Raw genomic sequence first — 24,776 nt, forward strand, 5'->3', positions numbered from 1 at the left:
AAAACGTTTGAATCACTTGTATTAACCGAACTAACTGTTGGCAAGTTAAAGTCACCAACAACAACAAGTCGATCGTTATCTCCCAACTGCGAATGCAAATCGCAGATGGCCGAGCTATGACTAGCATAAACGTCCATATCCGAACGAGGTGGTATATACAAACAGCAAACAATTCCGCTATAGCTACCGAATGAAAGCCTAACTCCTATGAATTCGATATGAGAGATATTGTCCAGCGAAATCAACTCAGATGATAGGTTAGATTCAACAGCAATAAGGACACCTCCCGCTCTAGAGATGCGATCACGCCGATAAACAGCATATTTATTTGGAAAACCCTCAGAATTGTAATTATCAGGCTTAAGCCAGGTCTCCGTAAAAGCTACAACTTGTGTAGAAAAGTTGAAAGAATTAACAAAGAATGGAACAAGTTTTGATCGTAAACCACGAAAATTTTGGTAACTAATGAGAAGACGGGACAGATCAGCAATTACCTTTGTGTTGTTATTACTGTGTTGGTCATACCGTCCAGTCCAGCGAATTAAAACGCAGCGGCTGTGCTGGTTAGGCCATGTTATGCGAATAAAAGATGACGTTCCGGCCAAGAAGGTGTTTCTAGCGGAACCAGCCTATGGAACCAGATGTAGAGGGTGGCTACCACTCCACTGGAAGGACCAGGTGGAAAGCGATTTTTACTTCCTTGGTGTAACCAATTGGCACCGGTTGGCAGAGATAAGGAGCGACTGATGCGTCTTGTTTGACGGCCATAACCGTTTAAACAGTTAAGCGCCAATTAAGTAAGTAAGAAATATGCGTGTTTATGTTTGAGTATCAACTTCTGCTCTTAGCGGATGACTACATATGTGTACGTGAGATATTCTTCACTTCGAGCTGCTGGTTATGTGTGTGTATGTCCATAAATTTGGCTGCTTTCTGTATTTGGTGTTATGATTACTTACTAACAGCATAGTGATGCTAATAACACCACAGTACTATTGATTTTGGGTATCATTTATTAATAAAAATTATAAATTTTTAGTTTTTGGTATCCACAGAGAAATTTAATCTAGAAGGGGTGATTCTGGAAAAATTGTTTAAGGATTTGTAAGGGCCACCCCAATATTCATATATAAGATACTAGAAACAACATTTACACAACATGATAATATATTTGTGAATAGGTAGGAGCACAGGTTTAGGGAGTAGCCAATGCACTACCAATTTTGGACAATAAGAAACATAATAAAAAACACTTGTACATATTCTTTGCGAATTTTTATATCTGTGTCTATTAAAAAAATATTGTTCAGTTCACATATTATGCACATTATCAGCTTTGGCAGTTGTGCGTGACAGCAATAAATCAATTTCATCGCAAACTGAAATTGAGTGAATTCAAATGAAAGACATTTAGGAGTTACTGTCAGAAAATGTCTACAATCAAAGTATGTACCCGAATCAGTTTCTAGATCTATATTAGGGTGTTGCATTTTTCAAACTTTTTTTTAGTATAGCTAGTCGGTGTTCTGTTCACATCAAATGGTGCCTACAATCAACCTGGGCCCGTATTACGTGTTACGGTGAGTGACTGAAAACCATTTTCACTCAAACAATAACTATGCAACTGTCAAACTTTTTTTTTTAATTATAATAAGTAATGGATCTAACGAGTACTATTTGTCGCTAGTTCAAATATGGCATTCATCAGATCCACCTTTCAAGAGCTATTGTGATTTAAAAAATAAGCTTCGATTATGGATCGCAACACGTAATACGGGCCCTGCTGATATCTTTTACATAGTAGTTAGCTACTACCTTAAGTTCCGTCAGTATATAGCTGCCCATAACAGTTATAAACCTTGTGTTAGCTTGGTCTGGGCATTTACACAGGTAGTGTGCGACTGTTTCTTTGTTGACTACTTTTATGCAGCTTCTGCAAATGCTGTTTAAAGGAGTCCACATTCTCTCGCATGCAGGCCTAGCGGCAAGCGTCCCATGATTGTGGCAAATGATCATAAAGATTTCTTTTCTTGACCTATTAAATAGGTCCTCTATTCTCTTACTATCGCGATTCGGTCAGGCTTGCTTGGTTGCAGACTGCTAACTCCTTGAATCTACCATGAATGTGTTTCTTTTGATTGATGTAAGTAGATGATGTATCTTGACCGTCTGCGCAAGATCCAGCGGGGCCCTTGCCTATGCAAGCTCCTCTGCCTTTTCATTGCCCTGAAGGATTTTGTTTGCAAATCAGCTTCGCTTGAAGCGACCACTTGCAGCTGCTGACGGCCTTCAACGAAGTGATGGGGAGCCATAAGCGCTGCTTGGCTATCTCTGCTAAATGGACATTTCGCGCACCGAGTTCTCCGACAAAAGCGTACGTGTCCTCTCTATACCCAGAACTTGCGCTTGGAAGATACTAGCAAAGTTTGCAAGACAGACTGATGCTCACAGAACACAACCACTCACATACCTCAGTCCATTTTGGAACCATCGGTGTAGAATAAAATGACGTTCTTCCCTTGTACTCTATACACCCTCCAGGTCCGTCTTGAGCGAAATTTAACGTTATTACATTATTTAATAAAAACTATCTGTTGGCTTGTGATAATCTGATGATAACGCCTCACCGGAAAGCCTTCTGAGGATGTACATTAGTACTGCCTTGAGTCAGACTCGCGAAGTGCTATTGCCGAACAAGTTGCAGTTTTAATTATGAAGCTCCAGAGGTAGCTCAGTTATGAGCATTAGACTGGGTCGATTTATTAACCGATATCTCGCCATGGATTTTTCGATAGGATTTGGGATCTGGAAAAAAAGTTCCACTACGTATACCCAAAAAAATAATTTTCGAGCCTGCAAAAAAAATGACAAAAGGGTAAATTTTTCGACCAAAACATTCCCCTAAACCCAAAAACTATTTTTTCCAAAAAACTGTTATCACCAACGTTTTTACAACAGTTTTTTGAAGAAAGAAAATATTTTTTGGGTTTTGGGGAATGTTTTGGTCGAAAAATTTACCCTTTCGTCATTTTTTTTGGAACTTTTTTTCCTGAGCCCAAATCCTATCGAACAATCGATGGCGCGATATCGGTTAGCTTTCGTCCATACAAATCGACCCAGGTTAATGAGCATATTTGGCACATTAGTTAAATACGACCTTAATGCACCAGTTACACCCCCGAAGTCTGCCTGCTGTACTCTATTAATCTATTTAATTTTGTTCTCTTTGTCTGGCGACGGCCGTGTATAAACACATAGCAAGTCTGGCTTTTAGATCCTAGTTTATTTTACACAGGTTATATGAGCATTTTCAACCCTTTGTTCGATATTAGATTTCCAGTTCAGCTTGCTTGAAAATCAGATACTTGACTCTCGTAAACAGAGTGAAAGGATTTAGAAAGGGTAGTAGTGGAATCTGCTTTTCTGTTCTTGTTAGAATCAGCTCTCTTTTAGAAGGATTTACGTTAACACCTCTCTTGGCTGCGCAGACTTAAAACCTTCTAAGCGCCCCTTCTAGTATTTCATTTAAAGTGGAAAGGTATAGATCTGATACAGCAATTATGACGTCGTCTGCATATGTGACCTTCCTCTATTGAAATTTAACTCCAATAGTATTTGGTCGGCCACCCGTTTAAGAGGTGATAGAACTTCTCCCTGGGGAGTTATTCTGCTCATTAGGCAGTTATTTGTAACCGAACCCATGTTGGCTTATATTACTCTACTCCCTCGCACTGATTTCGGCGATTGGCAGATAATTTACGTAAGTATGACTTTTACAGCAAAAAGATAACATGATCAGTAAAAAAGTCATAAGAAAACGCTAAAAAAAATTTAGTTTATATTTTTAGTATGCAAAATAGTAGCAGCCAAGTAACTCTGACATTTCCTTAATCTCTGCATTATAAAAATATTGAAAATGCTTTTACGTTAACGAGAATACACAAAAAAAAAAAGAACTTACTAAACAATCTTTAAAAAAATTTTTTTATTTTTTGCGTGATTTAGGAAGAAATGTTTAATTTGTTCAGGAAACCCAAATTGTATAACTTCGAATAAAAATTCTAATTTCGAAAAAACTACATAGTATATCAAGGAAAACAAGTAAGGAAAGCTAAGTTCGGGTGTAACCGAACATTACATACTCAGTTGAGAGCTTTGGAGACAAATTTGTCTTTTTCATGGCTACATACAAATGGTAATACTAAAAAGTGGAGCAACTTGCCTTTGCTATCTTTCTTCAGCTCTCAGTTCGTTTTATTTGGAAATTTTTTTAAATATGAAAATTTTGCTAAATTTGAAGGCATTTTCTTATAATTTTTTTTAGGTCACCCCTGAACTATTTTCGAAGCGTTCTTAATTATGTGTACGATAAGAGTCCGAAATATGTTAGAAATATTTGCCTCGAAAAAATCCAAACCTATAATCATAAAAGACTCATATATGGCTCCTATAAGGTGGAAATTATGATACGTATGCCAAGAATGTATTTTTAATTTTGATATATGGAAGCCTACATTTATTTCGATTAGTTTATACCGTTATGAAATACCGTTATTCGAACAAAATTAATATACTCTGTGAGCTCTGCTCATCTGAGTATAATTATAGCTGCGTTGATTTCGTAGATGATTTATAAGTAGTTTTTAATTCCATATCACATACGCTAGGGAAATATCGACCAAATTGTGGACGAAGGGTGACGTTTTTTGCAACGATTTTCCTTCACCCTTTGTCAAATAAGGAAATATCACCATGTAGGAAAGTGAACCTAGGGTAACCCTGGGATATGTCTGTATGATATGAGTATCAGGGGTCAATATAGAATGTGTTTGTAGGATATGGGTTTCAAATTAAAGGTTAATGAGGGTTTTAAAAGGGAGTGGCCCTTAGTTATATACCTCAAAATTTACTCAAGTTATCGTATTCGCGGACAGACGGACGGACGGACATGGCTAAATGAATTTATTTTTTCGCCCCATCATTTTGATATATAGAAGTCTATATCTCTCTCGATTAGTTTACGCCGTTAATGGGTACTGTTATGCGAACAAAATTAATATACTCAGTGAGCTCTGCTCGGCTGAGTTTAAAATTGTTAAACCCAAAAAATTGTTCACGATCGCAAAATTTTATTACACTTAAGATATTTTAAGCCATTACGACAGTGTTTTAATTGGGTATGCATTAAAAAATTTAACTTTTATATTTTTGGAGCACCCTAATAAACATATATGCTTGTATGTTTGTATGTATGTGTTATATCTTAAATCTTTTGAAGTCATTTAAAAACATTAAACCGTTGTTACAAGTCAACAATTTAACACCTTGAGATTGATAATTGAAGAACAAGCATAGCCCGCTGCCTGGGTGCGGCTTTTCAGAAAAGGAAAAAAAGTACACAAAAATCAATGCTAGAGATATACAAATGAGTGATATTTGAACCATACTGTGCGCACATGCACATACACATGTTATGGTAAGATAAAACCATATCAAATTTAAATAATTGAGCTTTTTAACATTTATACAAATGCATTTATGTATGGAGGCTATTAAGATGACCCAACTTAAATTCAATGTTTATTCGTGAAAATATATCCAATTTTTGTGAATAGTTACGACCTCGCCTATAATGAAATATGCTAGAAAAAAGATTGAGGAAATCAGCGCGCTAAAGGTGTGGTAGCGCCTGCCGTTGAAATTGCGATCGTAAGTATGTTGTATAATTTGTAGATATATTTTAGCGCGGATCAGGAAGGGTTGTTAAAAAACAGTAACACTGTTTGGAGCTTGTACATAAATACACTTAGGCCCGGTTTTTCAGTAGTTATTAAAACTCCAGCTAAACAACGAAAAAGTTTTTCAGGCACGCCGGGTGAGCTCTTTTGTACGAAAGCATTGGTTTTTAAACGGTTTTATTTAGCTTGACTCAGTGTAGCGGCCGGCCGTTGCTTACGAATTTTGTAATTAAAATTTAAGTAACTTCCTGAAAAGCTAGGAGCTTGAAACTTGTAATTAGTTCAGAACCCGCTTACAATGCAATAATAAGAAAAAAACTCCGATAGGTGGCGCATGGATCGAAATATTTAAAAAAATCGGTTTTGTGGTGCAATTGGACTCATATTTGGAACAAATATTACTACAGCCCAGTAGAAGTGACATCAAAATACTTTGGAGTTCGAGGAGGGACCAGCATATGTGGCGCAGAGTCGAGTAAAGTCTTTGGAAGGATTATGTATTGAGGACTTAGATTGTAACAAATTGTCAGGGAAGAGTTCTTGTAATAATGAGTCACTAAATGAACTAAATAGAATGAGAAATAATAGGCAATTATATAAAAACTAAAAACTTGAAAATAAAATAATTAAAAAAAAGTTTTTTAAGTGAAACGGTTTTATTGAAAACAATACTTACATGAAGTAATAATAATACTAAAAGCTAGAAAATAACTAGGTAGGTCCAAGGTACTAGTCATCACACTCCCCACCAATCTAGGGCGTTGATGAGACAATTAAATTAAAGCGTTGGGCGTGTGAAAAGTCAACTTTTACTTGAAACCGAGGCCTTTAACAGCACCTTCTATATAAATAGGGTTTCCGTTTCGTACCGAACATCCAGAGCCGTAATAATATCCTCAAATCTCTTGCCGGCAGTACTTGGGGTAAAGATAAAGAAATGCTCATTACCACTTACAAAGCAATTAGCCAGCCGTTTGCATGCTACGCGTCCCCGATATGATCGCCAACCTAAAGACTACTCATTGGAAGAAAATACAGGCTTGCCAAAATACCGCCCTCAGAACCGCTACGGGCTGTCTTCTTATTTCCCCAGAACACCGTCTACATAATGAGGCGAGAATACTCCCCATTGGGGAGAGAAATGAAATGATAACCACACAGTTTCTGTTAAATACCCAGAAACCTGGGAATTCCGACAGACATATGATTGATGAGGCTACACCGCCCAGGGGCTTAAGGGGTAATCTCCGTAAGAATTATGAGGAAATGTGGCACATGAAAACACAGTCGTATGTAGCTAAAAAGCACAAGCAAGTCATCAGTGAAATCTACAAACAGGCGTCGGACCGCTATGCGGATCCATTACTTAAAAACAATATCCAAACCTAGGGAAACGCGCGTAACTCTAGCTCAACTTCCATCTAAGTACTGTAACAGGTTAACCTCTTACTTATCCAGAATCAACCCCGACATATAAAATGTATGTTTTACTTGCAATGTGTCCCCACATGACACCAACTATCTCTTCAATTGTATTGTGTAGCACTGCTACAACAACAACAGCATACATTTATAATAATAAATAAATCTATAAATGGTATAATAATGCTAAGTGCGCTTTGCCCAATTATCTTGCTATGTCACAGGGAATGCCATTAATGGCAGAATGAATAGACCGAATGCGAGTGAGGGAAATTTTTCAACTGTAAATACAAATAAATTTCATTATAAATAAATACACATACATATATACATACGAAGTTAATGTTGTTATTGTTGTATTAAATAAGTTTTAAATTATGCACTTTCACTGGCTTTGTTTTAGCCGCTGTCGTTGTATCTGTTTTTATTGATCAATTAAATTATTTATACGCTGTGGTAACATTAGTCATGATGTTTTAATAGCTATTGATTTGACATTTGATTTAAACATGGAAATGAAGATATATCACTGTAAATAGAACACTTGATGGTAGTCTGTTAAAAAATTTAAGCTTTTTGAACTCTTCATGCCCCTCAAAATGCCCAACAGAGAACTACCGAAGGGCTTAGCTTAAAACGAGTTTTGACTTTACCCACCTACATTTTTAGGGATTTTTGCCTTTGCTTTTTTACCTATAGTGTAGGGTTCGAGGTCTCTAGAAATATAACAACTTTTCTGAACCGCTAGGCTTTATTGCAAAACATTAAGTTAATGAAATTTTAGTCCGTGGAGCAATGTTTGCCTGAATTTGTTCGAAATTGAGGTGCATAAGGAAACTTTGGGCTCCTGACTTGGGAAAATCAACAAGTTAGCGTGTCTTCCTATATTCATAGTTTTCTCGCGAATCAAGGTTTCTTAGTTTCCACCTAAGTAACCGGAGTGGGAAATATCGTAAAAGGTAAATTAAGAAGGAAAAGTTCCCATAACTTACTATTGTTCGAATCCCGAAATGATAGAGAAATTGTTATATGCGGGCACATTGAGAGGAGTAGTAAAAAACTAAGAAAGTCAAAGTTCAGTCGCGGAAAACTAAGAAATAATGAAAATTAGGGTCATTTGCAGAACGAAAAGCTGACAATGAGAGAAGAAGTTAACGTTCCCCTTTGCAAGTGGGACTTAGCTTCCTAGATTTTATATGATTTCAAATTTCAATTTGGTGTGTGAACTCAAAAAAAAATTCTTAAAAACTAGGGAAGTAGAATCAGGAGAAGTGGGATTGATTTTGACACTAATAAATCCTTCGCTCAATCTAGATAAATCATTGCTGAAAAATTAATGAATTGCCATCAATATGTGATCGATTTGTTATCAGGTTCCTAACAATTGCTTATCGGAGTGTTATCGAAAGGATATCAACTACTTACCGAAAAGCTATCGATATTTAATAAAAAAGGATATTACTTTGTTTTAGGAAACATATAGGCTTGTTATCGGCATTTTAGGGAAAAACTATCGATTTCGTTATATAAAATTAATCGATTTGTTATCGAAAATTTATCGATTTTTTAACCGGATGCTAAAAGTTTGTTATCAAAATATTATTGGTTTGGTTACGATGGCTCATCGGCTTATTATGGTAAAGATACGACAAATGAGTAACTTTTCTATTACTAGCCGATAAGAAACCAACGACAACAACCAAAGCCGATAGCTCTGCAATAACGAGTGGAACAGATAAGTCGACTTAAATTACTCGGTATGCAATACAACTGTTCCATGTTCGTGAAAAGTCTACACCTTAGGAGAAATGTGTGAACGAGCCAACAGAGAGTATAAAAACAGCACAAGCTGAGGAATAACTAATCAGTTTGATTTAAAAACACTATTAGTTGTGAAGTACGTGATAGTAAAGTATAATTGTACTATTCCCAAAGTAGTCTAAATAAAGACCATTTTGCACTACTGAATATTGGAGTTATTTATACGACAGTTCAGCGATTTGAGCGTTCGCAGAAAGCGCATAATTATCAGGAATTTCCCCAAATTCAATGCAATAAATTATTTAAAAAGTTATCCGAATTGCGTTATTTACATACACTAAAAAAATATCCTGTAATTTTTTACAAAAACTAAATTTTTAGTCAAGCATTTTTATACTCAGCTGAGCAGAGATCACTGAGTATATTAACTTTGTTCGTATAACGGTAATCCGCAACGGCGTAAACTAATCGAGATAGATATAGACTTCTATATATCAAAATGATCTGGGCGAAAAAAGAAATTCATTTAGCCATGTCCGTCCGTCCGTCCGTAAACACGATAACTTGAGTAAATTTTGAGATATCTTGATGAAATTTAGTATTTGGGTTCCTGGGCGCTCATCGTAGATCGCTATTCAAAATGAACGAAATCGGACTGCAACGCCGCTCACTTTTTCGATATCGAAAAGCAGGAAAAATGTGATAATTCCTTACCAACGACGGATAAAGCGATGACACTTGGTAGGTTGGTTGACCCTAAGATGCAGAATAGAAAATTAGTAAAGTTTTGAACAATGGGCGTGGCACCGCCCACTTTTCAAATAAGGTAATTTAAAGGTTTTGCAAGCTGTAATTTAGCAGTCGTTAAAGAAATCATGATGAAATTTGGCAAGAACGTTACTCCTATTACTATATATGTTCTGAAAAAAAAAAAAATAGCAAAATCGGATGACGAAAGCGCCCAATTTAAAAAAAAAATCTTTAAAAGTCAAATTTTAACAAAAAATTGAATATCTTTACAGTATATAAGTAAATTATGTTAACATTCAACTCCAGTAATTATATGGTGCAAAAAAATTCAAAAATAAAAAAATTTCAAAATGGCCGTGGCTCCGCCCTTTTTCATTTAATTTGTCTAGGATACTTTTAACGCCATAAGTCGAACAAAAATATACCAATCCTTGTGAAATTTGGTAGAGGCATAGATTCTATGACGGTAACTGTTTATTTGTGAAAATGGGCGAAATCGATAGAAGCCACACCGAGTTTTTATACACAGTCGACCGTCTTCCTTCCGATATATCTCTACTAAGCTTAATTCACGTACTTGTCTGAACTCACTTTATATTGGTATAAAAAATGGCCGAAATAGGACTATAACCACGCCCACTTTTTCGATATCGAAAATTACGAAAAATGAAAAAAAAAAATGCCATAATTATATATCAAATATGAAAAAAGGAACGAAACATGGCAATTGGATTGGTTTATTGACGCAAAATATAACTTTAGAAAAAATTTTGTAAAATGGGTGTGACACCTACCATATTAAGTAAAAGATAATGAAAAAGTTATGCAGGGCGAAATAAAAAGCCCTTTGAATCTTGCAGGAATACTGTGCGTGGTATTATATATATAAATAAATTAGCGGTACACAACAGATGATGTTCTGGGTCACCCTGGTCCACATTTTGGTCGATATCTCGAAAACGCCTTCACATATACAACTAAGGGCTACTACCTTTTAGAACCACCATTAATACCTTTAATTTGATACCCTTAACGTACAAACACATTCTAGAGTCACCCCTGGTCCACCTTTATGGCGATATCCCGAAATGGCGTCCACCTATAGAACTAAGACGCACTCCCTTTTAAAATACTCATTAACACCTTTCGTTTGATACCCATATCGTACAGACACATTCTAGAGTCACCCTTGGTGCACCTTTATGGTGATATCTCGAAAAGGCGTCCACCTATAGAACTAAGGCCCATTCCCTTTTAAAATACTCATTAACTCCGTTCATTTCATACCCATAGCGTACAAACACATTCTATAGTCACCTCTTGTCCATCTTTATGCCGATATCCCGAAATGGCGTCCACCTATAGAACTATGGCCCACTCCCTTTTAAAATGCTCTTTAATACCTTCCATTTGATACCCATGTCATACAAACACATTTCAGGTTTACCCTAGGTTCATTTCCTAAATGGTTATTTTCCCTTATTTTGTTTCGAAAGCTCTCAGCTGAGTATGTAATGTTCGGTTACACCCGAACTTAGCCTTCCTTACTTGTTTCTTATAATTTTTAAAAAATTTACCCAAACCCACATAAAAAAAAAAAATTAGTCCAGCTGAAAAATTGTTTACCTTAAAAACATTTATTCAATTGACTTATTAAAATTAAGAATAGTGTGCGCTTATTTTTTAGAATATACCAAATTATACATATTTTGTGGTGTTGAAATTATCACTTTGCCAATTTTATTCCAAAGCTAGACAAAGACAATAAACAGTAATTAGTACACTTGTACCCTTGAACACCATTTCCAAATCCGCCAATTTCATTGCTACGAAACCATGAATTTGGTTGCGGTCCTCAAATGATATACTTAGCGTCCATTTCCAACATCTCGTAAAAATTATGCGCACGCCAATGATCAGTTGGGCCACGCTCTTGTAGTTTTGAAAGAAACTCATTTAAATTACGACAATGTAAAGAACTTTTTTTTAAGGGTGAAACCATTGGAAATTATTTATTAATACAAATATCGGATAAACGAAAAAGTGGGCGTGAAAATTAATGCTGCTGCTCAACATAAATGGTCCACATATCGGCGAGAGTAAAGGCGTAACGCGTATCCAAAGCATCACGTAAATTCTGTGAAATTATCAAATAGGGTAGTTTTGTATATTAATTGCAAAATTTTCATTCGTTTTAATCCATGCTAACTCTGTAGCACCAACAGCTATTTTAATACCACGTTGCAAGGTATCAGCAATCGACATATATTTTTTTACCAAATGGCGCATTTACATTAAAACTTTGCAAATAAATACAAAACGTTGTATTGACAATAACACCCGCTAAAATAATTTTTATATAAATAATTTTATATATGAATGGAATATGTTTCTTTATCACACAAAATGGCATACCCAGTAAACCATGTAAAATTAAATATGGGCAAAATTATGCGGTACTTTCATCCAAGGTGATAATGCCATCAAAATTACATTAATTAATAAAATCAGCAAACAAAAAACAAGCATTACGGTTTGATCTATAATCGTATAATAAAATGTAGATATTGGCTGCGCTTTTTCCAGGGGCACCATAAGACACCAAAGATTGCATTTAAATACAACCGAAAAGCTCATATTAGCATTGCTTTCGTTTGCTGCCGCAAGTTCACCAATATCAAGCGAATCATTTTCAAAAAACAAGTTCAATTCATCTCTTGAACGCTCTATGATTGTTGGACAAAATTGGTACTAGAGTAGCATTAATATATTGCACATATGCCACCAAAGCGCGTCCAAGAAGCCGCTTAATGTTGCATTACCATCATTTGGTATATACATATAACTTTGCGGATATCAAGAACTCTCAATTACACGCAACGGATAGCCACGCATATTTCTAGATAGACTTATAAATGTGTATAAATAATTTGCAGAAAATTTAAGTTTCAAAAGTTTTTGTACTGGATAAAGCCGTAAAGTCCAACATTTTATTTCCCTCATTGCCATGTCTGGCTGCAGCACTGCACAACGTGCGGGGCATGATGTTAGGCGCATAGTTTCAAAATTGTTTCTATATATGCGCCTTCAGCCGTATTGCCAAAAAATAAAATTCTGCGTTTTTTTTTTAATACGCCAGAGATGTTGCCAAAGTGTTAGCAACAATGTCTCATTTAACTCAGTTTGTTAAGTTTAGCTATAATAAAAACTTCGGTATTGAATTTTATATTTATTGAATATTATAATTTATATATATTCGAAGAGTACAAATGGTTGTGCATATGATTTTCGTAGCGCCGACAATATGCGATCGGAGTCCAGATGCTCTGCTGCATTCTGTACATGGATTTTTTCATTTTGTGCCAAACGAGGAAAAAAAAAACGTACGAAATCATTCAAAAATGTAACAAAAGTCTTCTAATGTGATTTTAGCCAAACTAGAGTTATTTTCTGCTTCTTTATCGAAAAACTGTTTTTAGTCAAGGAAATTTCTAACACAAATAAATAGTGGTATAACAGGGAAATATTATTTATGAAGAAATACTTTTCAAGTAAAAATATTAAAACAAATTTATCGATTAAATCGTACAAGTATGTACATATATAAATACATTTAATTATAAATTAAATACCACTAAGGAACATAAAATTAATATTAAAAAAAATATAGATATATATATAAAAGCTGCATTCAATGCAAAAATATCTCAAAAAAATATTTTAGATACAAGAGGTTTCGATTCAGATATAAAAGTTGACGAATTGTCGCCTATATCTATACTAATAACTGATCTTTTAATTACCACATTAACAGCTCTTCTTCTTTGAGTTCTTTTAACACCTCAGTTGCAAAACGCTTTTTTTCGTATATATATTATGACAACTACTGTTAGTTTATTTCATCAAGTCTTTAGTTTCTATTAAATTCGAAACTGTGTTTATAGTCTAAGAGCCCGTGACGCCCAGACCTTTGTCATTTTAGAAAAGTCGAAATTTTGTCAGTGCATACTTCCAACTGAAGCAGGATCGTTGGTCTATTATAAAACTTGATTCATGGTGGCTTTAACAGATATCGTGCAAAAATTTTGCAGAAAACTAGACCTTTCTTTCGTCATTTTATAAAGACTGATTTTCATATACGGTCTTCCTCAAGATATAAGTAGCCACTAGCCTTATTGCCAGACACTTTCCATAGTGGCTTTATCTAGCCACTTTTTGTAACGCAAAACTGTACTTTTTCATAAAATGAAAGCTGAAAGTTTTTTACAGCAAACAAAAATTTTAAAGTTTTTTTTTAAGATTTTGTATTCGAATTTCAGAATAAAATTGCTTCGATATTCTTTGAAGTTTAGAAGGATTAAATGTGTCTGGCTAATTAAAACCACTATGGAAAGTGTCTGGCAATGAGGCTAGTGGCTTCTTATATCGTGACGAAGACCATATATGAAAATTAGTCTTTATAAAAAATGACGAAAGAAAGGTCTATTTTTCTGCAAAATTTTTGCACGATATCTGTTAAAGCCACCATGACTCAAGTTTTATAATAGACCAACGATCCTGTTTCAGTTGGAAGTATGCACTGACGAAATTTCAACTTTTCTAAAATGACAAAAGTCTGGCCGTCACGGGCTTTTACTCTATTATTTGATGTCTAATTCTACACTTCATTTTAATTAAATTTTTTATAGAAAATATCCTTTCTACGTTTGCGGATGAATTTGGAATCGACAATATGCCTTAAACTATTCTATAAATCTTGGAAAACATTGGCGCATTAATTAGTTTTTAACTGATCTTTTATCTTCTCAAAATTTGCCTATATTTAAATTCTTAAATTTTTTAAGACTCTCATGCTCTGCTGAAGCTATAAATTCGGAATCAAATTTCTCTGTTTTATCAAATTTAGAATAACAATAATTTCCGTACCGAAAAATATTACCGGCAAATTATGCTCGGCAACAAAACAACTTTACCTCAAAGCTCTTTGCGGCTTGGCTTACTGAATTGCTTGCTTTATTGCCAACGTACTCCACAATTTTCGGTATAGTATTGGCTAAATTTTCAGCTCGAATATGGGCTTCGGAACACGCATGTCGTTTGGTATGTGCAAGTCCGCCTAGAAATGAGGAATTGCAAAAAATAAATTTTTTCTCCTGAGTAGATTTTTCCTCTTCCAACCTTGGATACATTTCCTTCCACTGCTGCCTCAATGCAATTTTATACTTTCCGCATCTTCTTTCGTCCATACTATGTACCGACAAATCAATTGCATTTTCTGAATTGGGTACATACTGGTTGTATATTTGTACACTTACACTGCTGTATGGTTGGAGTCTCCATCTTCTTGTTGGTGAGAATTTTTTGATTTAAGTGATCTGTATGTACATAAATTCGTTTACATACAAATGTGTAAGCGTATGTACGTATTTCACGGCTTGCTATTTCGCTAACGTACATTTTAAAAATAGCACGAATTTGGGAAAGTTTTGTGAGGTAAAAAAGATGGATACATTTTTTTCGAAAAATTTAAATTTTTTTTGTACACTCAGAGCTGCTTTGCAAAGGACTTGAAGTGTAGTGCGGTATTTGTACTATGTACCAAATATGTCAATGTAGTACCAACGTACTTTCGGGAAGCGAAATGTACCACAAAAAGTACAAATGTACCATGATTATCATCACTGTTCTGTACCGTTGTGGCACTTTCATAGCTAGTGTAAATAATGGTATCTATGTGACGCTCCAGCGTAGCTGCATGCACAATGTTAGTTAGAATTATGCTATGTTCTTGATTGAATGTTGTTAGGCCAATTAAGTTTAGTAGCGTTGTAAGATTTTTAAAATTTTTCATACTTGGAAAAATTTTACCGTATTTTTTGTCCTATCCTTTATCGTTCAAACTTAAAACTATATGTACTCACGCGTATAGTTCATTTACCAAGAATATTCACTTCACAAATTGAATACAACTAATAATACAAATACAATTAATTATAGCAGCGTTTAATGACCTATCACTTAACTTGTATGCTGAGTAAAGTTAGGTTAGAAACTTGTTTACTATTTTTGTTAGCTATGGTGACCATACGTTTTGAACATTTTTGAAAATGATTAGTAATAAAAATAAAAATAATCAATTCAAAATGTAACAATAAAAATTATGAAAATGATTAGTATTTCTTAATAAAAAAATGAAAATTACAAAAATAGATAATAACTATTGAATTAAATTTTTTCAAATTAAAGTAATTCATTTCTAAAATAATAAATAACTATATTTAATATTTAGAATTTAATTAAGTTTTGTAAAAATCAGTTAATTATTTTCCAATCCAAAATTAATTTCCCGATCGCTTTATCTGCGGCGGCGTGGGCGGCGCGACGGCGTACGCCGGTGTTCTTACTTTAAAAAGCTTGATTTTTCTATTTAAAAAATTAATTTTTAGGAAAGGTTTTGTTTTGTTTGTATGTATTTATGGAAATCAACGCTTTGGTCATTTCGGAAAGATCCGGGGGTTTTGCCTCAAAATCTCGCAGATCGTTCAAAAATTTTCAGGAGTAGCTCTTTGCGGAGGGATTGTCCCTCGTTGAATTCCCGATGATTAAGAGCTACAATTCCCGATGTGCGAACAGAAGCTACCACGCCTCCTGACCCTCACACCATATGCGAGCACAGAAGCTATAGGACTGCGACTTCGAACCTTCGTCAACGTCACTTTCCTAGAAGCTCTAGGTGTAGCTCCGAAGACTTTCTAACGGATGTTTTTGTCGCGCTATGCTGCCGAGCTACACCAGAGAGACACCTTGAAACGTTAGGGAGTGACTATTCGGCCAAGGATGCCACCTTCGAAACCACAAGAAGTCTAAGTGGATGTCATTGCGTAACTCATAGGTGAAAATCGTATAATCCTCGGTGCATCCACATAACTAAAATTTTACAAAGACCTTGGATAAAATTATTAAAATGTAGACCAAAGTTTGCAGACGTTTGTGTTCGCAACATTGATTTCAGTAGTCTTCGTTAAATCAAAACGATATTTTAGAATGAAAGTCGACCGATTTTAGGTTGAAAGATATTAACTGCTGTTTTCCGGCCTTATGATATAAGAGCTCATTATGGATGACCGCGTAGCTTCAGTTTTAAGACTAGTTCGTCTGTACACTACGTTAGGGTGGTAACACACATGGCCATTAGTTCGACTGTCTTGGGAAAGCTTTTGCTTTACCACTTTAATTGTTCTTGCGAAGGACAAAGCCTCACCTGGTAAATATATGTGCCATGTAAAAGGAGCCGTAACGCGTAGGTGATATTTAAACTTTGTTGATAGGCTATAATCAATGTGACTCATTCCAAGGGCATAGTTTCGGATAGGGCCGCCAACTTTAGGAAATGTTAAACCGGGAGACTTTCGTGTTGAAGGATGAAGTGTGAAAATTAAAATAAACATTTCAGACGCTATTTTTAAGTTTCGCAAATAAAAAACAGATGTTTGAATGTAAGCCCAAGTGATTTTTCAAACCCTTCTAATATGTACATATGTACATATAGCCTCAACTCAAAGGAGTGTCTAGAACCTACTAAAGGATTTTGCATCTCTGGTTTCGCTTATTCTTTCAACTAATCGCAATATAAAATTTAAAAAAATAGACACCTTTTTGAGTAATTTGCTTTTTTTAACAAATTGAGAACAATTTGAAAACATGTACGCCTTGGGTAATTTTATTTGAATTCATTGTTAATTATTAATTTTTTGAAAAAAAAAAAAAAATGCAAAGTGAACATATAAATTTATTAGATATATAATTTTTCTTTTAGTGTTTTGTTTCATTGACTTGGTTGATTGGGTGATGCAAAGTGCGTGTTAAGCTGACACCGAAAGCGCCTGTTTTTTTATGAACTTTTGAACAGTTAGAAAGAGTTAATATTCGCAATTAGTTTCTTATAACTGGCAGTGATGCGCATCCGTTCATACCACTTTCAACCATATCCGACCAATTTTCGACATGAACAATAAATGGCCTAAACAGTGTTAAACGAGTAGAAAATATGTCAATAATTAAACAAGAGGTGCCACAGGGTGGTGTAAACAGATGTTTAACTTCTACATACCAGAAGGAGTTACTATCGTGTCCTACGCCGATGACTGCACAATAATGGCCACAGGTCCAGGCCCACAGATCGATGAGCTTTGCAACAAAATAAAGGGCTACCTCCCTGATCTCTCCAGTTTTTTCACCTCGCAAAACCTGACATTATCACCAACTAAATCATCGGCGACCTTATTCACAACTTGGATCTCCCAAATGTCGACCATTTTGAACATCCACGTCAATGGCACTACGCTACCAACTGCCTTACACCCCAAAATTTTGGGTGTGACGTTCGATCAGGATCTACATTTTGGTGAGCATGCTGCCGAAATTGTACCGAAAATCCAGAGCCGTAATAAAATCCTCAAATCTCTTGCTGGCAGTAGTTAGTTGGGGAAAAGATAAAGAAACGCTCGTTACCACTTACAAAGCAATCGGTGCTACGCGTCCCCGATATAGTCGCCAAGCCTAAAGACCACTCACTGGAAGAAGCTAGAGGCCTGCCAAAATACTGCTCTCAGAACCGCCACGGATTGTCTTCTTATGTCTCTATAACACCATCAACATAATGAGGCGAGAATACTCCCCATCAGGGAGAGAAATGAAATGCTAACCAAATAGTTCCTGTTGAATACCCAGAAACCTGGGCATCACAACAGACATCTGATTGATGAACCAACACCGCCTAGGGGCTTAAAGAGTCATCTCCGTAAGCATTATGAGGAAATACGACACCTGAGAACACAGCCGTATAAAGCCAAAAAACACAAGCAGGTCCTCAGTGAACTCCACAAACAGGCGTAGAACCTGTATGTCAGGAACTGCCCGGTGAATCCTGTACTCATAGAACAATACCCTAAACTTGCAGAAGAGGAACGCACACTCCCTAGGGAAACGGGAGTCACTCTAGGTCAACTTCGAACTGGATAGTGTAACAGGTTAAACTCTTACCTATCCAGAATCAACCCTGACATACAAAATGTATGCCCTGCTTGCAATATGTCCCCACATGACACTAACCATCTCTTCAATTGTAACGTGGAACCAAAGCCTCTAACAACCCTCTCATTATGGTCCACCCCTGTTGAAACAGCAAGTTTCCTTGGACTCCCGTTAGAGGATATTGCACTGCTACAACAACAACAACAAGTAGAAAGATATTTTTGACATTCGGCGGTGGCGTGCGAAAAACGACCAAAATCGGCGGCGGCTTTTATCGGCTGCGTATATCTCTAGTACTTCGTTCCCCGTAAATTTTTTTCATAGATTTATTTATTAACAAAAAAATTATGAAAATGATTAGTAATTCTTAAATTTCAATAAAAATCAATTTTGTAATAAAATATAAATAAAAATTAATCAATAATTTAAAAAAATTTTAAATTTCTATATTAAATAAAATAAAATAATAAAATTTTAAATTATAAAACATTAATATTTAAAAATAATAAGTAACCAAATATAGTATAAAAATTAAGTTTAATAACACTAGTCAACAAGAGAAATTACTTTGAAGTCTAACTATTTAATTTCGATGTATTATGGCCCCGTAAGTACAAAAACACCCAAAATTTAAAATTCTATGGATACGATTTTTTTTTCTTTTTCTAAAATCACGAATTTTCACAGAGGACTTTTCATTTATTTTATCATATCTTGGAAATTACTTATCTAAATTCGTTGAGAGAAACACCAGTGAATTCCCCGCAAAATTTTCTTCAAGTCTTGATAAGAACATTTTTTTATATGATCGACGGTTGTGGAGTTATTCACATAAAAATGTAAAAAATTTTTTTTTTGCAAAATCGAACTTTTTTTTTATTTTTCAAAAATTCATAAAAAATCGAAGGTTTTAAAAACTTACCAATTTTATTTCACGGTCTTAAAACTGTAAATATTTTAAATAACTAAAACCTTATTTTGTAAAAATACATGAATAAATGTTGGTTTTATTGACAATAAAGTGAAAATACCCAATTTAGCGAAAATTTTGCATATCAAGCCTATTATTGTTTTTGACAAACAAATTATTTAGGTATGACATTTTGCGCAACTTTGTCTTTTTAAAACTTACTACGGGCATCGCCAGAAATGAGAAAACTCCATAATGACACTCAAGGAATTTTCCCCGTCAATTTTTCTTAAGGCAAAACGCAGACCATAAGAAAAAATGCCTCATACTCTATGAAAAATTTAAATTGCCAACGAGGGTTTTCGTAAGAGAGAAGTATTGTCATATATATTTGTTATCAAATAAATACAACTAGAAACTGTTATACCTACCTACTGAACATCCCAGCCTGCACAGGCCATTTCCCGTAGCGTATGAAGTTTTTTTGAAAACCCCTTTTTTCAAACCCTTTCGCAGGTAGTGGTTAAAAAATGTACAGACTCATTAGATGCCTGCCCTGTATGGTATATTGTCGTCAATTGTGACAAACTTAACGAAAAAAAATATACATACTTTTGAAAATCGAAGTGGCCTGCGACTATTTAAAGTAATTCATTTAGTTCATTCAATGTTATTTAACTAGCTTTCCTGATCGCGAAAAGTCAAGTTGTCAACAACAGTAAAAAATTATTAATTCGTTAGTGAATTTTAAAAAAATGAATAATAACAGTAGAAAATTTGTCTGCAAAAATGACCCGAATATATATTGTTATGTATGTGGTCTATACACTACAGCAAAAGGGTGGAGAAATTTCATTATTTCACTACAAAATTCATATAAGGATTATTTTAAAATAGATGTTGAGAATTTGAGCCAATATTGGACGCCAAATTCAATTTGTGATAGCTGTATATATATTTTAAAGAAATGGAAATCCTACCCTCAGTAAGTAACAATTACATTTATTACTTAAAAATATTTTTGATACTCATTTTTCACAGAAAAAACATGCAAATTGAAAAACCTATGATGTGGAGAGAAACATGTGATCATGATGCTAACTGTTACTTTTGTTTAAGTAAAAAAAAAAATGATTTGGAAAACATATGATTTGGTCTTATCCCACGATTTCAGCTGGTGGTTTTACTCTTCCCGTGCTTGATTCAGATGGAGTTCCACGTCCTGAAAATCGACATGATTCGTATACTGAAGTTCCTCCATCGCCTATTTCTTCGTCTTCAAAAATCTCCAGCATATCAGATGGATTTTGCCCAAAGCCTCTGACACAGTCCTTGTTAAACGATCTTATAAGAGACCTAGAACTTCCATAAGATAAGTCAGAGCTACTTGCATCCCGTCTAAAAGAAAGATATTTATTAAAAAACAGGTTACGATAACTACCTATCGTGAGCGACATAAGCCAAATGCTTGTTTTTATAGAAATAAAAACAATATATGTTTTTGCTATGATTTAACTGGACTTTTTGGAAAGATTGCCAAACATATGACGAAAGTGAATGGAGATTATTTATTGATAGTAACAAAGAAAGCCTTAAAGCAGTTTTATTACACAATGGCAATCAGAAGCCACTAATACCCATCGCACACGCCGTAGATATGAAGGAGACTTATGAAACCATGTCCAAACTTTTAAAATATATGCATTTAGAAAAATACGATTGGAAAATATGTTGCGACTTGAAAGTGGTAGCTTTACTAACTGGACTACAAGGTGGTTACACAAAACATTGTTGTTTTATTTGCCTTTGGGATAGCCGAGATCGAAGCGCACATTATGTAAGGAAGACTGGCCAGCAAGAACCAATCACGAAGTAGCCACACACAATATATTATATGCTGCTCTAATAAAAAAGGAGAATGTGATTTCTCCGCCATTACATATCAAGCTTGGATTAGTCAAGAATTTTGTTAAGGCGTTGAACAAAAATGAAAAAGCATTCGATTGTATTCAAATAAAATTTCTAAAATTAACCGCTACAAAAATGTCTGAAAGTGTTTTTGATGGTCCAAAAATCCGAAAACTACTACAGGGCTCAACATTCGAGACGTTACTATCACCCGATGAAAAGGCTGCTTGGAACTCTTTTAGGCTGATTGTTTCAAATTTTTTAGGAAATAATCGGGGTCCAAATTATAAGGAAATCATTTCTCATTTACTAACCAAATATTCGAAAATCGGTAAGTAGGAATATGATATGATTTTTGTATATTCATCATAATTGTAACCTCTAAATTACAAATACATATAATTTCAGGTGCAAACATGTCTCTAAAAATGCATTTCTTACACTCCCATTTGGATTTTTTCCCTTCAAATCTTGGTGATGTCAGTGACGAGCATGGAGAACGATTTCACCAGCAACTTAAGTCAATGGAGGAGCGTTATCAAGGATTCTGGAACGAAAATATGATGGGGCATTATAATTGGTTTCTTATACGAGAATGAAATTCAGAAAATTACAGTAAACAAGCAAAAAGCAGAAACTATTTTTAAAAATTTCAATTACTAAATTTTGTAGAATTTCTTTAATAAAGGTATCTTAAATAGCTAAATAAACAAAAATACGTATTTTCCCTTCATTCACTTAATTGTTAATAATATTACCGTTTATACCAGTGCACATGATCGACCAAGCGGGAAAGCGTGGGTTCAAGCGCGGGGCTGTAAAGTGTCGAAGATTATGTGTAGGTCTTACAACCTTAGACCAACACAGTTGGTCCTCTCATTAAAAAGAGAGGACTGTAGACTCATGACGGGTATTCTGACTGGACACTGCCTTCTGGCGTCACATGCCTTTATACTAGGCTTGGTCAGTGATAGCAGATGTAGGAAGTGCGGGTTGGAGGAGGAAACGATCGAGCACATTCTGTGCTTGTGCCCTGCACTTGCCAGGCTAAGACTCCAGCTATTAGGAGTGATACAGCTGTCAGATCTAGAAGCAGCAAGTGGCTTAAGTCCTAGGAAGCTTCTAGTATTTGCCAAGAGGACGGAGTTATTTTATAACATAGGTCCTGGTTTTTGATAGGGTTTTTCAGTTTGGTCGTTAAAACAAACTTCTGGTAACACTACGGACTCAATCAGTCTATGTGAGGTCCTCATGGACCGGCCAGTTCAACCTACCTGCCTACCTACCGTTTATACATGGATTTTCATGAAATAAAGCTTCCCTGATTTGCAATCTTCACAGTTTTACGATCATCTAATAAAAGTTGTAAGTTTTTGTCTCTTTCGATCTTTTACGAATTAAAGAAGAAAAAAAATGGAAATTTTTAATACAAAAAATCGATTTTTTTATAATGCGATGCAAATAACTCCGAAACCAATAAGTATTTAAAAAAATGGAATTTAAACAATTTTAAGGTAATTTTATTTGCTCTTATATGCTGTCCTCTCCAACAAAATCGGACAACCCATTCCAGAGATATGATAAAATTAATGGATCTCCCTTTTCAAAATAGGCAAATTTTAGAAAACAAAAAAAAAAAAAAAAACAAAAACGTATACATAGAATTTTAAATTTCGACCATTTTTATAATTAGGAGAAGATAATAAATAAAAGAAAAATGGTGGTGATCCAGGGTAATGCAAAAAGTTTAATTTTGTAAAGCAGTGTAATTATTAAAAATTAAATAAAATTTATAAATACTTAATTTAAAAATTTTAAATTTTTATAAATCATTTCATCATAAAAATTTTAGCTACTAAATTTTATAATTTAAAAAACAAATAGTTTCAAAATTTTCAATTTCTCACAAAATAAAATTTTTACAAAATCCAAAATTGAATATTTAATGCCATTAACTATTTTCTTATTGTTATTATTTTAGTAATATTTTATGAAAATTGTTAACTATTATAAGAAAATAAGAATAAACAAACAAACAAATAAACAAACAAACATTATGTCCTACTGCTCCTCAATAGAAAACTATCGGCCTTGGGGAGCGTTATCGAGTGTGTGGTCCTTTTCCGGATGCAGATCCGGTACGTTCCGGTAACAACCAATATTATGGTTAACGCCCCACACCCCCTAAATCTATAAAGAAATTGAATTGAAACAGGTCTCACCACCGGTAGGTGAGGTTGAGAATTGGGTTGGATAAGCTATATATTGCGCAGGCAACCTCTTGAAAGGGTTGCGCTACACAACCCCTTGAATCACCTAGAATGCGGCCACACACCAGGGTGCGGTCACACACTAGTAGAAAAATTTCTCCGCATGAGATCTCTGCTTCCATCGGGTTTACTGGATACAATAACTGAGAAGGGAAAACAGATTTGCAAGCAACAGTTTCTCCCCACTCAAATTGCCTGGCCTCGATGGCGTAACCTCAATGATGTTTTAAAACCTAGCTGATGTCGTTGTTGTTGTAGCGAAAAACACACTTCCTGAAAGTTTTAGGGAGTTTTATCGTTGTTGATCGTCCTTTGTCAGATATGGATTCGGTACGTTCCGGTAAATAGCATCATTGAGGTACAAGGCTGACCATGTCAGGAACGATTTAATATGACCACATTGAACCTTCTAAGCGATCCCGTTCGCCAACTATTAACTCCACGAGGAACCTGAGACGGCCAGAGCCTCGGCTGCTAGAGAAACAGGATTCGCCACGGGTAGGTGAGGCTGACAATTGGGTGGGAAGAGCTATACATTGCGTTGCAACCTTTTGAAGGGGTTGCTTTACAACCTCTTCAATCATTTGGGTATTTTAGTCGCCTCTTACGACAGGCATACCTGCCGCGGGTATATTCTAAACCCCCTAACCTGCTAGGTGATTCGATTGTACTCTGCCGTGTTGTGATGGTAGTTGTGCTAGGCCTACCACACCAAAGATCCTGGGTTCACACCCCGGGGAAAGTAACATCAAAGTTTTAGAAACAAGTTTTTTTCGATTAGAAGAAAATTTTTCTAAGCGGGGTCGCCCCTCGGCAGTGCTTGGCAAGCACTCCGAGTGAATTTCTACCATGAAAAGCTCTCAGTGACAATTCATCTGCCTTGCAGATGCCGTTCGGAGTCGACATAAAACAAGTAGGTCCCGTCCCGTCAATTTGTAGGAAATTTTTAAAGGAGACGACGCAAATTGGAAGAGGAGCTCGGCC

At 35.2% G+C, this 24,776-nt stretch overlaps 1 pseudogene; it reads right to left on the reverse strand.

Moving 5' to 3' along the window:
* Positions 1 to 11,526: 11,526 nt before the first annotated feature.
* On the reverse strand, positions 11,527 to 15,522 carry LOC137236996 (uncharacterized; annotated as a pseudogene).
* Positions 15,523 to 24,776: the final 9,254 nt, after the last annotated feature.

This window comes from Eurosta solidaginis, chromosome 1, assembly GCF_040869045.1.
Source record: "Eurosta solidaginis isolate ZX-2024a chromosome 1, ASM4086904v1, whole genome shotgun sequence".
Lineage (NCBI taxonomy): Eukaryota > Metazoa > Arthropoda > Insecta > Diptera > Tephritidae > Eurosta > Eurosta solidaginis.